At 40.7% G+C, this 16,375-nt stretch overlaps 2 pseudogenes; one reads left to right on the forward strand and one right to left on the reverse strand.

The window, feature by feature from the left end:
• On the forward strand, positions 11,674-12,721 carry LOC109825507 (annotated as a pseudogene).
• Positions 15,226-16,375, reverse strand: part of LOC109825378 — a 2,269-nt pseudogene continuing 1,119 nt past the window's right edge.

The raw sequence follows: 16,375 nt of genomic DNA on the forward strand, positions 1-16,375 counted from the left end.
TTTTGGTTTTGGTCCTAACTGTAGTAAGGTTTGACCAAGTTGGAGTTTTGAGACGATCCTAACTGTTTAAAGGTTTGATCGTTCAATTTGTGGACCTCTCGTTCATGGAACGAATCGAGAGGGGATTTTGGCTTTGGTCCTAACTGTTTAAAGGTTTGACCAAGATGGGAATTTGAGACGATCCTAACTGTTTAAAGGTTTGATCGTTCAATTTGTGGACCTCTCGTTCATGGAACGAATCGAGAGGGGATTTTGGCTTTGGTCCTAACTGTTTAAAGGTTTGACCAAGATGGGAATTTGAGACGATCCTAACTGTTTAAAGGTTTGATCGTTCAATTTGTGGACCTCTCGTTCATGGAACGAATCGAGAGGGGATTTTGGCTTCGGTCCTAACTGTTTAAAGGTTTGACCAAATGGGTTTTGTGAGGGAAGATTGATCTAACGAAGTGATCGAATCTCATCTCAGCAAAAGAGTGTTCGAAAATCATAATAGGAGCTTAGTATTTATCATTCTGTCCATAATAATCGGGTTATCCCTAAGAATATTATATTTAACATTCTTCCAGGAACTTCCCGTTACATGAATTATCGACCCCCAGCTTTCTTTGTAAAACTGGGTATAACGAGGAGTACGTGCAAAAGAGTATTCGGAAATCACCGTGGGGATGTAGTGTTTAACACTTTGTTTGTAATGATCGGGTTATTCCTAAGAAAATTACATATAGCATTCTTTCGGGAACTTCCGTTACATGAACCATCCACCCCCAGCTTTTTCTTGCGAAACTGAGTTTATCATTATGTTTAGCTATATGATCGGGTTATCCTTAAAAGTACCATGCATGGCATTCTTCAGGAACTTCCCGTGAAAGAAAGGAAATAGTTTAGACTCATATACCTGTTGGAGTATTAAGGAGCAGTTTATACTCGTATACTTTTCGGAGTGAGGGGAAACAGTTTATACTCGTGTACCCAATGGAGTTTTATGGTCGTCTTTACTCGACTTCTTTCGTCGTTATGACGCCGGAGTCAATTAGGGCTTGGATCTTGTTTTTGAGTCCAAAGCAAATCTCAGTGGGATGAAGAACCCTTCTGTGGTACGCACAGTAATTTGGATCCATAATCATTTTAGCACCATCCTGATCTTTAATAGGTGGTAGCTCGATTTTGTCATTAGCGAGGAGGTATTCCAAGATGGCTGGAGCTTCATCATCTTCGAAAGAATATTCCTTTTGAAATCTCGGATCGAGAGTCGCATTCTCAATGATTGCAGATGTCATTGGTTGGCCTCTCTCAGCTTTCTTTCTTTTAAGAAAGTGCTCAGCTTGTTCACCCCGAGATTTTAACTCCTTCCAAGTTGTAGACGGCTCAACCCCCAGAGCTTCCAAGACATCGATGGAGAGGTTATTGTGGCATATTTGCAGGATGAACTCCTCTGTAATAGGATCTCTGCAATTCATAGCCATGTTACGGAAACGCTTGACAAAATTGTCGACTGACTCTCCGTCTTTTTGCCTCTCATCCAAAAGGATTCCGACACTTCGGTGTCATCATCGAAGAAGTTGCTGAGGAACAAACTTTCCATGTCATCCCAGCAATTGATGCTCCCTGGCTTGAGCCGTCGGTACCAATCGAAGGCGGGCCCACGAAGGGTGCCAACGAATGACCGGACCATTAAAGCCTCGTTTCCAGAGATCATGCCCAAATGAGACTTGAAATAAATCAAGTGCTGAATCGGCGAACTCTTCCCTTCAAACGGTGTGAAGTTAATCAGATTGAATTTGGTCGGATATGGTATTGAATCCCATTCCCTCGGATAAGGACATGGAATACCCGTCTTCTTAACTTCTTGAGCCGTCATCAAAGCATTGATTTTGTCTTCAAGTTTTTGCATTTTCCCGTCATCGTCTTCATTTCTTTCTGAATGATGTCGAGTAAAGATAATTGGATCACCCCCAGTGAGAGGTGCTATTGAACCACCCCCAATATCGTTATTGGGAGGATCCGTTAAACCACCCCCAGCGTTATTGCCATTGGGAGGTGTATCAGCCATAATGACTTCATCCACTTCTGGATCACTGTCATCTAGAACATTCCGAGTGTGGTGGCTGGATTCAGCTCGCTGCTTGGACTCAGGAGGTTGATGCTGTTGAGTTAACAGTTCTCTCATTTGTTGGATAGCCAACTTCATTTCTGTCTTCACTTCAGCTCTAATTTCTTCACGTTGTTTGGCTAGAGCTTCCTGAAGTATTTGAGTGAACTGATCAGCAGTGATTGTGAATACTTCTCTGATTTGTCCTGTGCTAGACATTGTATCATCAGAAGCAATTGCAGAATAAGTGTCCGAGAATTCATCCTCCGAGGACATTCCTTCTTGCATTCTCTTGTAGTCTCTGCGTCTGATAGCTCCTAATTGGAGTCGAGACATCCTTTGAGCAATTCTTGGATTGACTTTTCCTTTCGGGGAAAAGTCGGGATTTGAGTCACTTGAATGCTGTTTAGACTTTCTTCTATCAGCTACGTTGATGGTGACTTCAGGGAATTCATCATTTTGGGCAGCTGATTTTCTTTTGCGGAAATGTCTCAGCTTAGGCTTTGATAATGTAGAGACTTTTCGTGGGATGATTTCTCGTTTGAAACAGTCACATTCTGATAATGCTGTTTTGACGAGTCGTGCACAGGAACAACGAGAGTTTATCTCTCGAATAACTCTCTTTCGAAAATTATTCACAACCTCAATTTGATAATACGATTCATTGGTATGATTGCCAAAAAATCGTATCGTCTGTTGGTATGATCTCCCAGGTATGACGATATCATTTGGTGAATGCGTCTTCTTCTGGGAGTATAAAACCTTGTTGGCATTCTCAGGACAATTTATTTTTGTCTTTAAGCGATCCAAGGTTATGTCGGGAGTCGCACGTTTAGAACCACCCCCTTGTGGGTATGGAGTCTTAACGGGCTCCGAATGCTGATTTTGCATAAGTCCAGACTTTGGAATCCAAACTTGACGAAGTTTTGGTGATTCTTTGGTCACCATTTCCTTTCTCTTTTCTCGTCTTTGTTGTGAGAGAGCATGGGCATTAGCAGCTTTTGCACGACGTTTTTGTATACGTTCTTTGAGGGTCGAACGAGTCTTTTTGACAATAGTCCATTCATCCGTCGTTGTTTTAGCAGAGATACGAGTGATTGGTTGTTGAGACAACTGAACCACTCGATGTCTCCTCGACTCTAGGTCCGCGTGGTAACGAACCCCGTCGGTTTGTTCCAAGGCTTTAGCCATTTGGCGAGCACGGCGTTGACGTTGTCTCTGACGAGCTCTTTTCGTCAATGCCGGCGGGCTTTGATTCGATGACTCTTTAACTAGATAAGAGCCATTGTGAGCAGAAGTATTGCGAGTGAAATTCTCAGCAACAATCAAGCGAGAGTCTTCATTTTGTGCCTTCTTTGGCATGCAACTCTTCCTCAATTGTGAGATCCTCTTGTACTTGCGAGATAATGAAGATCTTGAAGAGGATGATGAGAGATATTCCTCAAACTTGATCTGGTCGAATTCGTATTCGACCATAGATTCAACTGGAATCTTGATCGGCTGCGACACGACGGTCTCGGCAGCGAGACCGTTGGCTCCCACTGTGGTCGCCAGCTTGTTTGCGTCAAAAGTTGGTTTCGTTGTGGAATTCATTATATCTTCGGTCGATTACAATAAATTCAAAAGAAATAGTCTTTTTATAAGACTTCTTTTACACAACAAAAGGAAAATTACAACTCTTGAGAAACAAACGCAGGACCGTTGTTTGGATCGCTGCTTGCGTGGGATCTTTGCCTGTGCCGGGAGCGCTTTGACTCGTGGACCACCAAATCACAGATTCTGATTGAACCGTGAGGGGTTTAATGATTCTTCCTTCGTTTATCGAAGTAAGAATTTGAAGCGAATATCTTATCGATGTAAGATGTTCACTCTTCCAAAGATCAAGTCTGAGCTTAGATCTCTAGGACTCGCTAGAAGCTTCTTGAGGATGTTTGTGAAGAAGGAAGACTCTCTCTCTTGCTCTAATTCACCAAAACTCAAGGCTCTCTGCTCTAATCTCTCTGGAAAATGCTCAGCCCCTGTCAATGATGGCCATAGGGGGGTATTTATAGCCTCCTTAGACGATAACTGAAGAAATAGCTGGTCAATAACTGTCTCTTTAGGCGCGGCAGCTGATGCTGTCGCGGCTAAAGGGCGCGACAGTCGACACTGTCGCGGCCAAAGAGCGCGGCAGTCGACACTGCCGCGGCTAAAGGGGCAGTTACACCCACGTTCATACGTGTTTGAAACAGTTCTCCCACGACCTTTAACCACCTTTTTCGTGGTTTAACTGCTTTTCCACATCAGCACACGTTCTATTTCTGATACTCCGCCACGTGGACTTTAAATAATCATCAGATAACTGTATTATAACTGCTGTAGCATCCTGCTTTAACTGCCGCGGCACCATAGGTTGCAGCGGTTAAGCCGCGACACCATAGGCTGCCGCGCCTTAGCCGCGGCACCTTGGTCTGCCGCGCCTTAGCCGCGGCACCTTGGTCTGCCGCGCCATAGCCGCGGCACCATGTCCTGCCGCGCCGCCATATGTTGCTTGATGACGTGTATATTGTTCTTCTATATCGTCTTGAGTGGTGTTTGAATGTCTGTAAGCATTTTTTGACGCCTACATATATATATAGGGAGAGGTTCAAATACAAACCTCACTATCCTAAAAACTAAAAACCTCTCCTCTCCATTGGATCTAGATTCATCCAATGGCTGAGATTAAAGCTGCATAAGGGTAATAAGGTAAAATAAACAGCCCACTAAAGAGAAGTAATTAATGCTTCTCCATTTCCCAAAAGCTTGAACCACTAAAAGCCAATCCTCTCACGTTCTCCTCTCTCTCTCTCCATTTCCCAAAAGCTTGAACCAGCCCTCTCTCTTCCTCTCTCTCACCATCAAACAACCCAGATCCGAGCTCCTCCACCCCCTGCCACCTCGCCATCATCCACCTCCGACGACGCCAACGCCGAACCCGTAGATCCGCCAACGTCAACCCTTCAAGCTCGAGCACCCCCTCGGTTCGTCGCCATTTTCTTTAATTTCAATTTGATTTTGGTTTCTTTTTAGGGTAATTGTTGAAGTTGCGATCTTGGTTCTAGGATTTGTTTTAGCTTGGGGTTTCTCTTATACTCGATCTTGGTTGTTTGTTTTGTTGGATTATCTTTCAAAATTTGCAATCTTTTTTAGGGTTTCTATTAAAATATTTTAGAAATTGCAATCCTGTTAGTTTTTTTGTTAAAATTGGTTAAAGTTCAGAATTTTAGTTGTGGGGTTTGTTTTAGTTGCTGTCCTAAATAATTGAATTCACTGCAGTGAATCCAGATTCAGTTATGTGAGGTGTTTGTTTTTACCATAAAAATTGTAACTTTTTGCTTAAAATCATCAAACACGTTCTATAAATGCATGAGTGAATCTCGATTCACTGCAGTGAATCCAGCTTGTTTTTACTTCAATAAACGCATGAGTGAATCTAGATTCACTTCAGTGAATCTCGATTCACTGCAGTGAATCCAGATTCAATTATGTGAGGTGTTTGTTTTTTACCATAAAAATCATAACTTTTTGCTGTAAAAGGTGAAAATTTTTCATGTTATAAAATTTTATAGCTTGTTTTTTACCATAAGTTTCTTATTCTGCTTGGATGGTTAGAATGATTCACAAATCCAGTGGAGCAGCAAATCGATTGGAGTGAATCCAGATTCAATTCGTTGGAGTGAATCTGGATTGAAGATCAATTCAGTGAATCCAGATTCAATGCGTTGTTGTGTTCGGCGAGGACTGTTCAGCGATGGGCAGCGGGATCTGAGGCGAGCGGCACGACGCTTGGCGACGAAGTGGATCTGTAGGCTGTCGGGTTTGGGGAACTCTGGTCGGCGGCTCAGGTGGTCGGAGGCGGCTGCTGGCTGAGCGGCGGCGAGGCTGGCGGTCAGGGGTGCAAGCGGCGGCTCAGGCGGTGGGTCGAACGAGGGAGTGGGGCGGTGGTGTAGAGGGCGGTCGTGGGTTTCAGATGGGAGGAGCTCGGGCTGGTGTTTTCGGTGATGAAGGCGGAGAGGAGGAGTTCAGCGAGGTGGGGGAACGAGAGAGAGAAAAGAAAGGAGGAGGTCGGTGGTGGGTTCTTTTGAGGGGAGAGAAAATAGAAGAGAGAAGAGAGCTGATGATGGTGATGGCGGCGTGAAAAACGAGGTGGAGGAGATGATGTTCACGTGAAAGAGAGAGTGGGGAGAGCCTATATATAGGGTAGGCTAGGGTTTCCTTTGGCTGGATATTTTAGAAGAAAAATTCTTCAAGGACCCAAAATATGGACCAATAGAGGGGACAAATGAGGTGTCCCCCTCCTATTAGATAATGAGTTGGTCATCATTAATGATAACCAACTCATTATCCAATAGGAGGAGAACACCTCACTTGTCTCCTCTATTGGTCCCATATTTTGGGTCCCTGTAGCAAAGCTCATTTTAGAGGGAGGGAGAGAGAGACATGTACTGATTATGGGGAGTGATTGACGGATGAGAGAGTACAAATTAAAATAAGAATGAAAGAGAGAGAATCACGTGGTTAGTAAGGAATGAGATAAACGAGATTATGAGTGATTGGAAAATTGATTAGGGAGATTATGGTAGGAATTTAAATGAGAGAAAATTAAGGGGAAAGAAGATTATGGGAATATTTTACATAAAATTTAGAATAACATTATATTAATAAATCATTTTAAATAATTATAAACAACCAAATATCTTTATATTTATATTCATATACTTTTGTACTATGCTCAAGTTTATATTAATAATAACAAGATCATTAACAATATCAATGACCAAATAACAATCTAAAAATATTCACTGCAACTATTAAATTTATAATTAACAAAACCATTAAAATAAATATAAAACTAGATTTTTAAATCATAGTATATTCTAGAAAATCAAAAAAAAATATAAATACTCTTTTTAAAATAATAATTTAATATTTAAAAATACCGAAAAATTATTTTAACTAGTATCAAAATTCACGGTTCTAGTCCATAAAACTTCAGGACTTTGGATTAGGCATAAACTATTCTATGTTTAATTTGTGATTTGGTCGAAAATGTCAAAAATTATTGGTTATAGTCCATAAAAATTAAGAAATTCTTGAATATGCATAAAATATTATATGAGGATGATAATTTGTGATTTGGTCTAGAAAGGTCACAATTATGCATTATAATCCATAAAAATTCACGAATTTCAGAGTATGCATAAAAGTATTATATGTGGGATGACACCTTGTGATTTAGTCGAAAAAGGGCAAACTCATAGGTTATAGTCCATAAAACATGACAATTTCAAAGTTGCATAAAATATTCAACGTGGGATGATAGTTTGTGACTTGGTCAAAAATGGACAAAATCATGGGCTCTAGTCCATAAAAATTCAAGAATTTGGACTAGGCATAAAATATTCTATTAGGAATGTTAACTTATGATTTGGTTGAAAACGATCAAAATTATTGGTTGTAGTCCACAAAAGTTAAGAAATTCTTGAATATGCATAAAATATTATTTGTCGGACGATAATTTGTGAGTTGATCGAGAATGGTGACAATTATGCATCACAGTCCACAAGAATTCAAGAATTTCTAGGTATGCCTAAAATATTCTATGTAGGAAAACAACTTATGATATGGTAAAAAAGGCTAAATTACCATAGTAGTATGTTTTTATACCCCTCTTACCAATTTGGTATTTTTTTGGTTCGGCTACATTAACTGTGCAATTAGACCAAAGATTTAGCCACTAGCGAAAAAGGGCGCAAAACTCTTTCCTCCTAGGAGTGTTTGGTCTCCCAAGCTTACTCTTTATTATATTTGGAGGTAATATCATACCCTCTTCTTATTTGTTCCAAAATTTACTTTCTTGTAGTGGACTCAACATTCTTACATAAGTTTGGGCATAGTTATTATTCTTATACTCAGTGTATAAATATCAGCTGACATATCGATATATTGAATTCTACAACAGCCCGCAATGATATTTACATATTTACAGCATAGTCCAATTTTTAGAATTTTTTTTCATTATATCGGCCAAATATCAGATATATCCCGATACCCATAATATTGACCGATATTGTGATTTCTTGTGTTTAGTTTTATTTTATTTTTATTTTTATTTTTAGGTTTGGTAATATTGACCGATATTGTGATTTCTTGTGTTTAGTTTTATTTTATTTTTATTTTTATTTTTAGGTTTGGGTTTGGTTTTAGGTTTTCAACCCAATTGTGTTTAGTTTTATTTTATTTTTATTTTTATTTTTAGGTTTGGGTTTGGTTTTAGGTTTTCAACCCAAAGAAACTCTTTCTTTGCTTCAAAAACCAATCAATCTCACCAAAATTCTAATTCTTGCAATTTTGACACTCATCTCTTTCTCGCTCCTCTCTCTAGCTCTCCGCTGGTAAGCGCTCTCCCCCATGTCTTCTCTGTCCTTCTCTCCCCCTCTCGCTGCCCCTCTTTTCACCCCCTCTCCCCCCTCCCTCTCTCTTTTCTCACCCTCTCTCTTCTTTGTCCCTCTCCCCTTCCTCCACCCCTTACACTTTCTCTCTACCTCTCTCTAATCTCTCTCTACATTTCTTTTAGCATTATGCACTTTGAAGATTTCAAGATGCAATCAAGAAGAATGTTTCAACAATCTATTAGTCATCCTAAAGATATATCATGATGCAATTTTTTATATTTAAAAATTATTAAATATGTATAAATTACATATTAGAATGTTATATTATGCATGAACAACACCCAATATGACACCCCAATATTTACTATATATCTCTGATATATCCCTAATTTTCACAATCCAATAAGGATTTTAGTCCTCTAATATTTACGCGATACCTAATATTTAAATCAATACTTACATCAATGTGCCAAATAATCTTCTAGCACTTTCCCATGAATATAAGATAGTATTAATAACATCACGTGAGGTTTCATGGCTTTTTTTTAATCAGCGGCAAAATTTTGGGTCTAATTGCACATTTTGCTTTGAAAAAAACCCAAATGTCATCAGAGCTAGAAAAAAATACCAAACTTGTAAGAGGTGATTCATGTGGTAATTTAGTTTGGTAAAATATAACTAAAATCATGGGTTATAGTCCATAGAGATTTGGAAAGTTCAGATTATGCATAAAACATGCTATGTGGAATAGAAAAATTATATTTGGTCGAAAATGACAAAAATCATAGGATATAGTATGTGAAAATTCAACATATTTAGAGTACGCATAAAATATTTAACGTTGGACAACAACTTGCGATGCGGTCGAAAACGGCCAAAATCATGGCTCATAGTCCTCAGAAATTTGGGGACTTTAATCAATCCGCATAAAATATTTTATGCAGGACGATAATTTACGATTTGGTAAAACACGACCACATTACAATCATGTGATATAGTCCGCAGCAATTCAAAAGTCTCAGAGTATACATGAAATATTCTATGTATTTATGATTTTGTTGCAAATGCCCAATAATGAGTTATAGCCCATCGAAGTTCAGGATTTCAAAGTAGGCGTAAATAATTGTATTCTGGAGGGAAATTTGAGATCGAGTCAAAAATATAAAATATCATGGGTTATAGTTCACAAAAGTTTGAGAATTTTGGCATACACATGAATTATACCATGCAGGTTGACAACTTGTAATTCGGTCGAAACAGCTAAAACCATGAGTTATAGTCCACATAAATTCAAAAACTTTGGAATCCCACATAAAATATTTTATGAGAGATGAAAATTAGTTATTTGGTCCACAGAAGTTTGAGAATTTGGAGTACGATTAAAATGTTCTGTGTGGGACAACTTGTGAATTGGTTCAAAGCATCCAAAATCATGGGATATAATCTAATATGATAATTTTATATTTGGTCAAAAATAGCGGCAATCATGGGTTGTAGTCCACGAAAATATGAAAAGTTCTGATATTCATAAAGTATTCTATGCACGATGGCTATTTGTGATTTTACCAAAAACAACTAAAATAATATAGCTCGCAAAAAATTAGGAAAGTGGAGTAGGTGTAAATAATCGTATGAGGAACGACAATTAGGTATTTAGTCATAAACAACCACAGTCAAAATTTTTTTAGTAATTTTGAAAATATTCTTTGCGCGATTACAACCTGTGATTTGGTCAAAAATAACCAAAATCATCGTTTATAGGCCATAGAAATTCGAAAAATTCGGAGTCTGCAAAAAGTAGTTTCCACGTGGGATGATTTGTCATTAAAAGATCAAAATCATGGATTATAATCTACAAAAGTTCAAGAGTTTTGTGGTGCGCACAAAATATCTTACGCGATACGACAATTTATGATTTGATCAAAACCAACCAAAATCATTGGTTATAGTTCACAAAATTTGGAATTTTGTAGTATGCATAAATTATTCTATGCTTATGAATATCACGGCGTTCAAAGGATTTCCGTCCTTTGGGACAAAAACACAGAAATACAAACAATTTCACACAGAATTTTGACGAGGTTAGGAACAAGTTGAGGTTCTGTTTTGAGGCGATATTTTTTTAATTTCTATTTTTCATAAAAATATATTTTCATATACACCCTCCAAATCATCTATTTTTCAAATTGCCCTCCAAATCTAGACATTTGCTAATTTTTGCGATTCCATTCTTCCATATCGGATCCCCATTGGACAAAGAGAGGCGCTACATGCACACTTTAAGGCACACCATCAACCACACTCCCCCTCTCTCTACAGTACAGGGGGCCCCACATGTGATTTTTTTAAAAAATCACATGTGGGCCCCCCTGCACTGTAGAGAGAGAGGGAGTGTGGTTGGTGGTGTGCCTTAGAGTGTGCCTCTATCATTTCTTTTGGACAAATCCCCTCATTGCAACATTCTTATTAAGGAATATACCACTGTTTTGATTGAAAAGTTCAGGGGAGCTTATTCGTACACTTAAAAAAGTTAGGGGGTATACTGTTTAAATGTTCTAGGGGGGTTTATGAAACTTACCACGAGCTAGGGTCAATCTAGACCCGACCCGAACCCGCTTATCTGACGGCAGAGCGAAGTTGGGCGGGTAGAAATTAGTCGCCGTTATAAAAATAGACGGGCTGCCAGCGTGGCACCACCTGCGGTCGTTATCACACTTGATCTCGAAGCAGGCCCCACAGCTCAGCCCCTCGTTGAATAACGCCGTGCTTAACGCCGCCGTCTCGACGCCGTAGCCTTGGCTGTAGAGGTTCCCGTACCCACAAGCCCCTCCTAAAATAAGAAATTGCAGAGGCGGTCAGAATCAGGGGGGCATCTGTAATTTCAGAAATTTGCGACGAGAAATGTTAGATTTAAGGGTGGCTTTCTCTTCTTTTTCTTTTTTCTTTTTCTCCGTCTCTTTTTTGAGATTTTAGATGATGTTTTAAACTCACCTGCGCCAAAAAAAAAAAAACCAAATACACACACTGATTACGAATTTTTTTAAAGTTTTCCACATTAATTATAATTGAAACATTGTTTTCACATTTAATAATTGATGAAATAGAACAGCTGGGTTTTAGAAGTAAATTAAAAAAAAACCCAGTGTGGTAGTTTGGGTCTAAAAACAAATGAGGGTAAAATCTCGGATTCATTTATTAGCAAAAAAGGTCCTAGATTTTTTTCGAAGGGGGTTTTCTCGCATACCCCATTATCAACCCCTAAAACCCCAAATCTCTCGTCATCAATCGCCATGGCCACGGTTCGCCTCCTCCTCCTCCTCCGCCACCGCAGTCTCTCGATCACCCCCCAGCCCTCCGCCTCCTCTCCTCTCCTCCTCCTCCTCCCACGCCGCTTCCCGCCCCGCGCCCCACGAGTTCTTCCTCCCCAAACGACTTCCTCGGGAGCTGGAACCGCCTCGAACCCTAGGGAGGCCGAAGCCCGCTGGAACGCCTCCGCAAGGACTACGCGAAGAAGGTGAAGGAGGTGAGGAGGGCGTACGCGCACGAGGTGGACTTGCTCAGGGCCGAGAAGGAGCGGCGAGACGAGGCGAGGCGCGAGGCCGCGAGGGTTGCGAACGAGCAGCGGAAGAAGGAGAAGGCGGCGGCCGCTGAGTCGAGGGCCGTCGAGCGCCGGGCTTTCGAGGAGGAGTTCAGGCAGATGCTGGTGGGAATACTTTATTTTTTTTTGCCCTAACTAATCGTCAGTTTGTTGTTTTTTTACACGATGCATCATTTTAGGATAAATTTTGCGAAACTATTAGGGTAAATTTATGAATATAACAATTTAGGAGAGTAACCCAAAAATAGGATAGAATTTTGCATATGTATCAATTGCCAACTCACCCTAATATCTACCAAATAGTTAGTTTAATGCAAAAGAGTTTAGTATTTTTATGATATTTTTTGGTGTAGTTCATGATAGTTCATGAAAGGTTACCCGTTATTTTGATCTAATTTGGTGGGATGAATTTGGTTGCAGATGAAAGAGAGGGCTCAAAAGCTGGAGAGCTGGAGAGGGAAGGAGGAGATGAGGGAGAAGAAGAAGGAGGAAGAGAGGGAGCTGCTAAGGAAGCAGACGTCAGTTTGGGTTTCTGAGGAGAATATGGAAAATAGAATGCTGGAGGCTTTAGTCGATTCAACTCCTCTCTAGTTCGACAGGAAAAGCGTCAACTCTAGATCAGGTTTGTGCTCATTGCCTGTTAATCACAAAGCAAAGGGGAGTTTCTTGTAAAGTGAAGAAGAAACAAGGCAGGAGCAAATCTTCTGAAATTGTGATGCTATTGGTAGGATATTGAGTACAATGAAGAAACATTAGCTTCCGTGTCGTAGCATTCCAACCGTTATTTGTTTGTCTCGAGAGATATCACACATTGTCTATGAATCAAATAAAAGTCTACAGAGCCTTTAAAATTATAAGTTACGTCATTAATGCTTAATTCATTATGTGGTGATAAATGTTTTCTTTACCTAACCATATAGTTGCAGAAATCGCTGTAGGCCCTTGCTTAAACACTAGGCAGTTCACGGACACACTGGGTATGTAATACCTTTTCTTGGGTTTTCTATTCTCTTTAAACTGTATTGTGATCATGTCCTTTTTTTGGCTGGAAATGGTCATAACACCAGCCGTTACCTATCTTCCGGGGATGTTATTGGTTGACATATGGCCAAAACATGTTTGTAGATTGTACTGGCTGGTTGTTAAAACTGTAGTTTAGGATAGGCGAGAGAGGTCGAGGAGTGTGCCACTTGAGAAGTGGTCCTTAGAAGGTACAGTAGCAAAAGGAGAAGGGGCACGAAGAGGGGATTTATAATGATTATTATTATAATTGTTATATCAGTCATGGCCGTATTGAACTGGTGAGAGGAATGTGGTTCAGGAACAACTTGTTGCAGTCAATGGTTTAGGAACAGCAGGTTGTGGTCCTAACGGAAAAGGGCAATTGCTAAGAGTGAACTGCCACATGGCACTCTGGGAAAATGAGCAAAATTGGTAAGACAAGGCTAATAGAAGATATCATTGAAGAGCAAGTAGGAAGAAAGTTAGGCACAATTCTTCAGGTTCATTTGTCTCTCCTCATCTTTTGGAACAACCAGTAGTATGCCAATCTGGCCAGATATTGGTTCTATGATCAGCTTAGGATATGCATGCAGTGAAGCTGTTCGCAAGATACTGGAAGAACATGTATTATACTGCATGGGAACATGTGTTCTTGTTCTTTGACACATGGTTTGAGTAATTATAAGCTCTGCAATAGAAAATGTATATATTGACTGGAGCATACTCCTTTGTGTCCTCAAAAATTGAATTTACAGTTAGGTTACGAAGTTTATTGTTTTTTTTTTTTTACTATGGAAGCTTGTGAAATTTATAGTCTGTTAGGGGTACGGATTACCCATGATTTTTTTTGTATTTATTAGGTCACAATCTTGAGAGTGGTAAAACCTAATTTTGAAATCTGCGACGAGCAAACAGTAGTCTGTGTTACTTTTGAGTGCTTTAAGATTGATACAGGTCTTTTTATATATTGTTATATCGGTAAAGATATTTAAGATGTTAAAGTAGCATATGGGCTCTTTCTGCTCTAGGTATGAGAGGAGAAGTGAAAAGCTTAAAATAAGACGGTCTTTTGAATATCGAATTCCTGTGCCCAAATTCAAACGAATAAATTAGACAGCTGCTCGTCAATTCATATTGAAACTCCTGCAGACTGTTATCTGTTACCTGTTTAGCCATCTTACCTACTAGTCGCCTGTATCGGAGAGTTCTTTTGTCTGTCTGTCATAGTGTCGTACAAACTTGTGTAGATGGCAACTGATTGCCAATGATTGTATACAACTAATTTCTGCTTGATATGAGATTGGGTTCATTAAAAATCTGAGGCTTAATTCTTGTATTATTTTGTGTAATTATGTATATTTCTGTATTGTGCTTATGTTTTCCTTCCTCAGGGATTCTTATTTAGTGTAGTAATGCATTTTTTTTCCCTCCTTCAACTTGCAGATGCTATGGCTTGAGAAGTTCACTGGTTTGCAAGGAAGATTTTGCCCCCCCTCCTCTTTTCTTTTTCCTTTTTTTTTAAAAATTTCCCAAAATATTGTGAGTCTATGAGTTAGAACTCTTTTGCTGTATACCGGTATCTTCAGGGTTTAGTTCGCTCTGCTTGCATGTTTAGCATAATTTCTGTCATAATTAACGTTGGCAATATGTTCATCAACTGGTCCAAGTCTTCAATTATTAGGTGCTGCAGAGGGTTGCAACTCTTGTTTTGTTCAACAAGAGAGCGAAATAAATTATTTACTTGTTGTCTCTCAAACCTTGGTTTAGTGCCACTTACTGCTACTTATTGACGTACATATTTTATTTACATTTGGAAAGATGAATATCAAGATTGTGATAGTTCTGCAACAAGCACTCAGATTTGACACTTTATTCATTGTGATAATACAGCTACGTACAAGGTTTGAAAAAGAATAAAAGTGGATCTTCAACAACTACGTACAAGGTTCATCAAAAATAGGGGATCTTCATTTATTTATTTATTGAAAAGTGGATCTTCAACAACTACGTACAAGGTTCATCAAAAATAGGGGATCTTCATTTATTTATTTATTGCATCTTCTCTTGTTCTTGCGATACATTTTGGTTCATCAAAAATAGGGGATCTTCATTTATTTATTTATTGCATCTTCTCTTGTTCTTGCGATACATTTTTCTCGTACGTATAACATATTTTATTTCCATAAGCATTAATTCGACGCCCCTCGCAAGCCCTTAATTAGGAAAACTCCTCCAGGGGGCTGACACCTCACATGTCCCCTCAGGGGTCCTCTATTTGGGGTCCCCTATTTGGGGTCCCTGTAGCACTACTCCCTTAATTCAACCGCTGAAGTTGATCGGGTACTTAGGCTGTCGTGTGCTGGGATCGAACAGCCCGAAGTGCTTCTCGGTCTCCACGCCTCCCTTCCCGTCCTCGTCGAACATGTCGAATATGTACGCCTCGATTCCCCCCGGCCTCTTCGGGGTCCCTTTCTTCCCGTCCTCGTCGAACATGTCGAATATGTACGCCTCGATTCCCCCCGGCCTCTTCGGGGTCCCTTTGCCGACATGCCCGATCAGGTTCTGGTTGTACGTCCTCGCGTTCTCGACCGTCGTCGACGCGTACCCGCCCGCCGAAGGCCACCTGCTCTCCGACACGACGATCAGCACGCTTTCTCCTCCGACCCTCTCCAGCGCCGCGTACAGGGAGTCCATTATCGCGTCGAACAGATTCTGATACTGGTAGGGACCGTCGGTCACCACCGTCCCCGGCGCAGTGAACAGTGCGTAATCAAGATGAATTTGTGCCTCGTCCCCGACGTAGCTGAAGTAGGGGTAAACGTTGACCAGGAGCGGCGCGTCGGTCACCACCGTCCCCGGCGCAGTGAACAGTGCGTAATCAAGATGAATTTGTGCCTCGTCCCCGACGTAGCTGAAGTTACACCGACGTCGAGACCTTGACCTGGTCCAACCCGACGGCGGAGACGGCGTTCTTTATGTTCTGCATCGCGGGGAGGACGTACCGCGCGGCGTCGCCGGGGATGACCTCGTTGCCGACCGCGATGTACCGGAAGGAGACGTCGGGCGCGTAGGCCTTGACGTTGGCGCTGACCCAGGAGGACGCGGAGGACGGGTCGGAGACGACGGACTGGAGGTCGGTGTTGGGGACGTCGAGGATCACTTGGATGTCGGAGCCCCTGAGAGCCTGGAGGGCGTCCGCGTCGGGGCTGTAGAGCCTCATCGCGCCGATGTTGTTGGATTTGTAGAGGTTCACGGTGTCGGCGGGCGAGG

Source organism: Asparagus officinalis, chromosome 10 (assembly GCF_001876935.1).
Source record: "Asparagus officinalis chromosome 10, Aspof.V1, whole genome shotgun sequence".
Taxonomy (NCBI): domain Eukaryota; kingdom Viridiplantae; phylum Streptophyta; class Magnoliopsida; order Asparagales; family Asparagaceae; genus Asparagus; species Asparagus officinalis.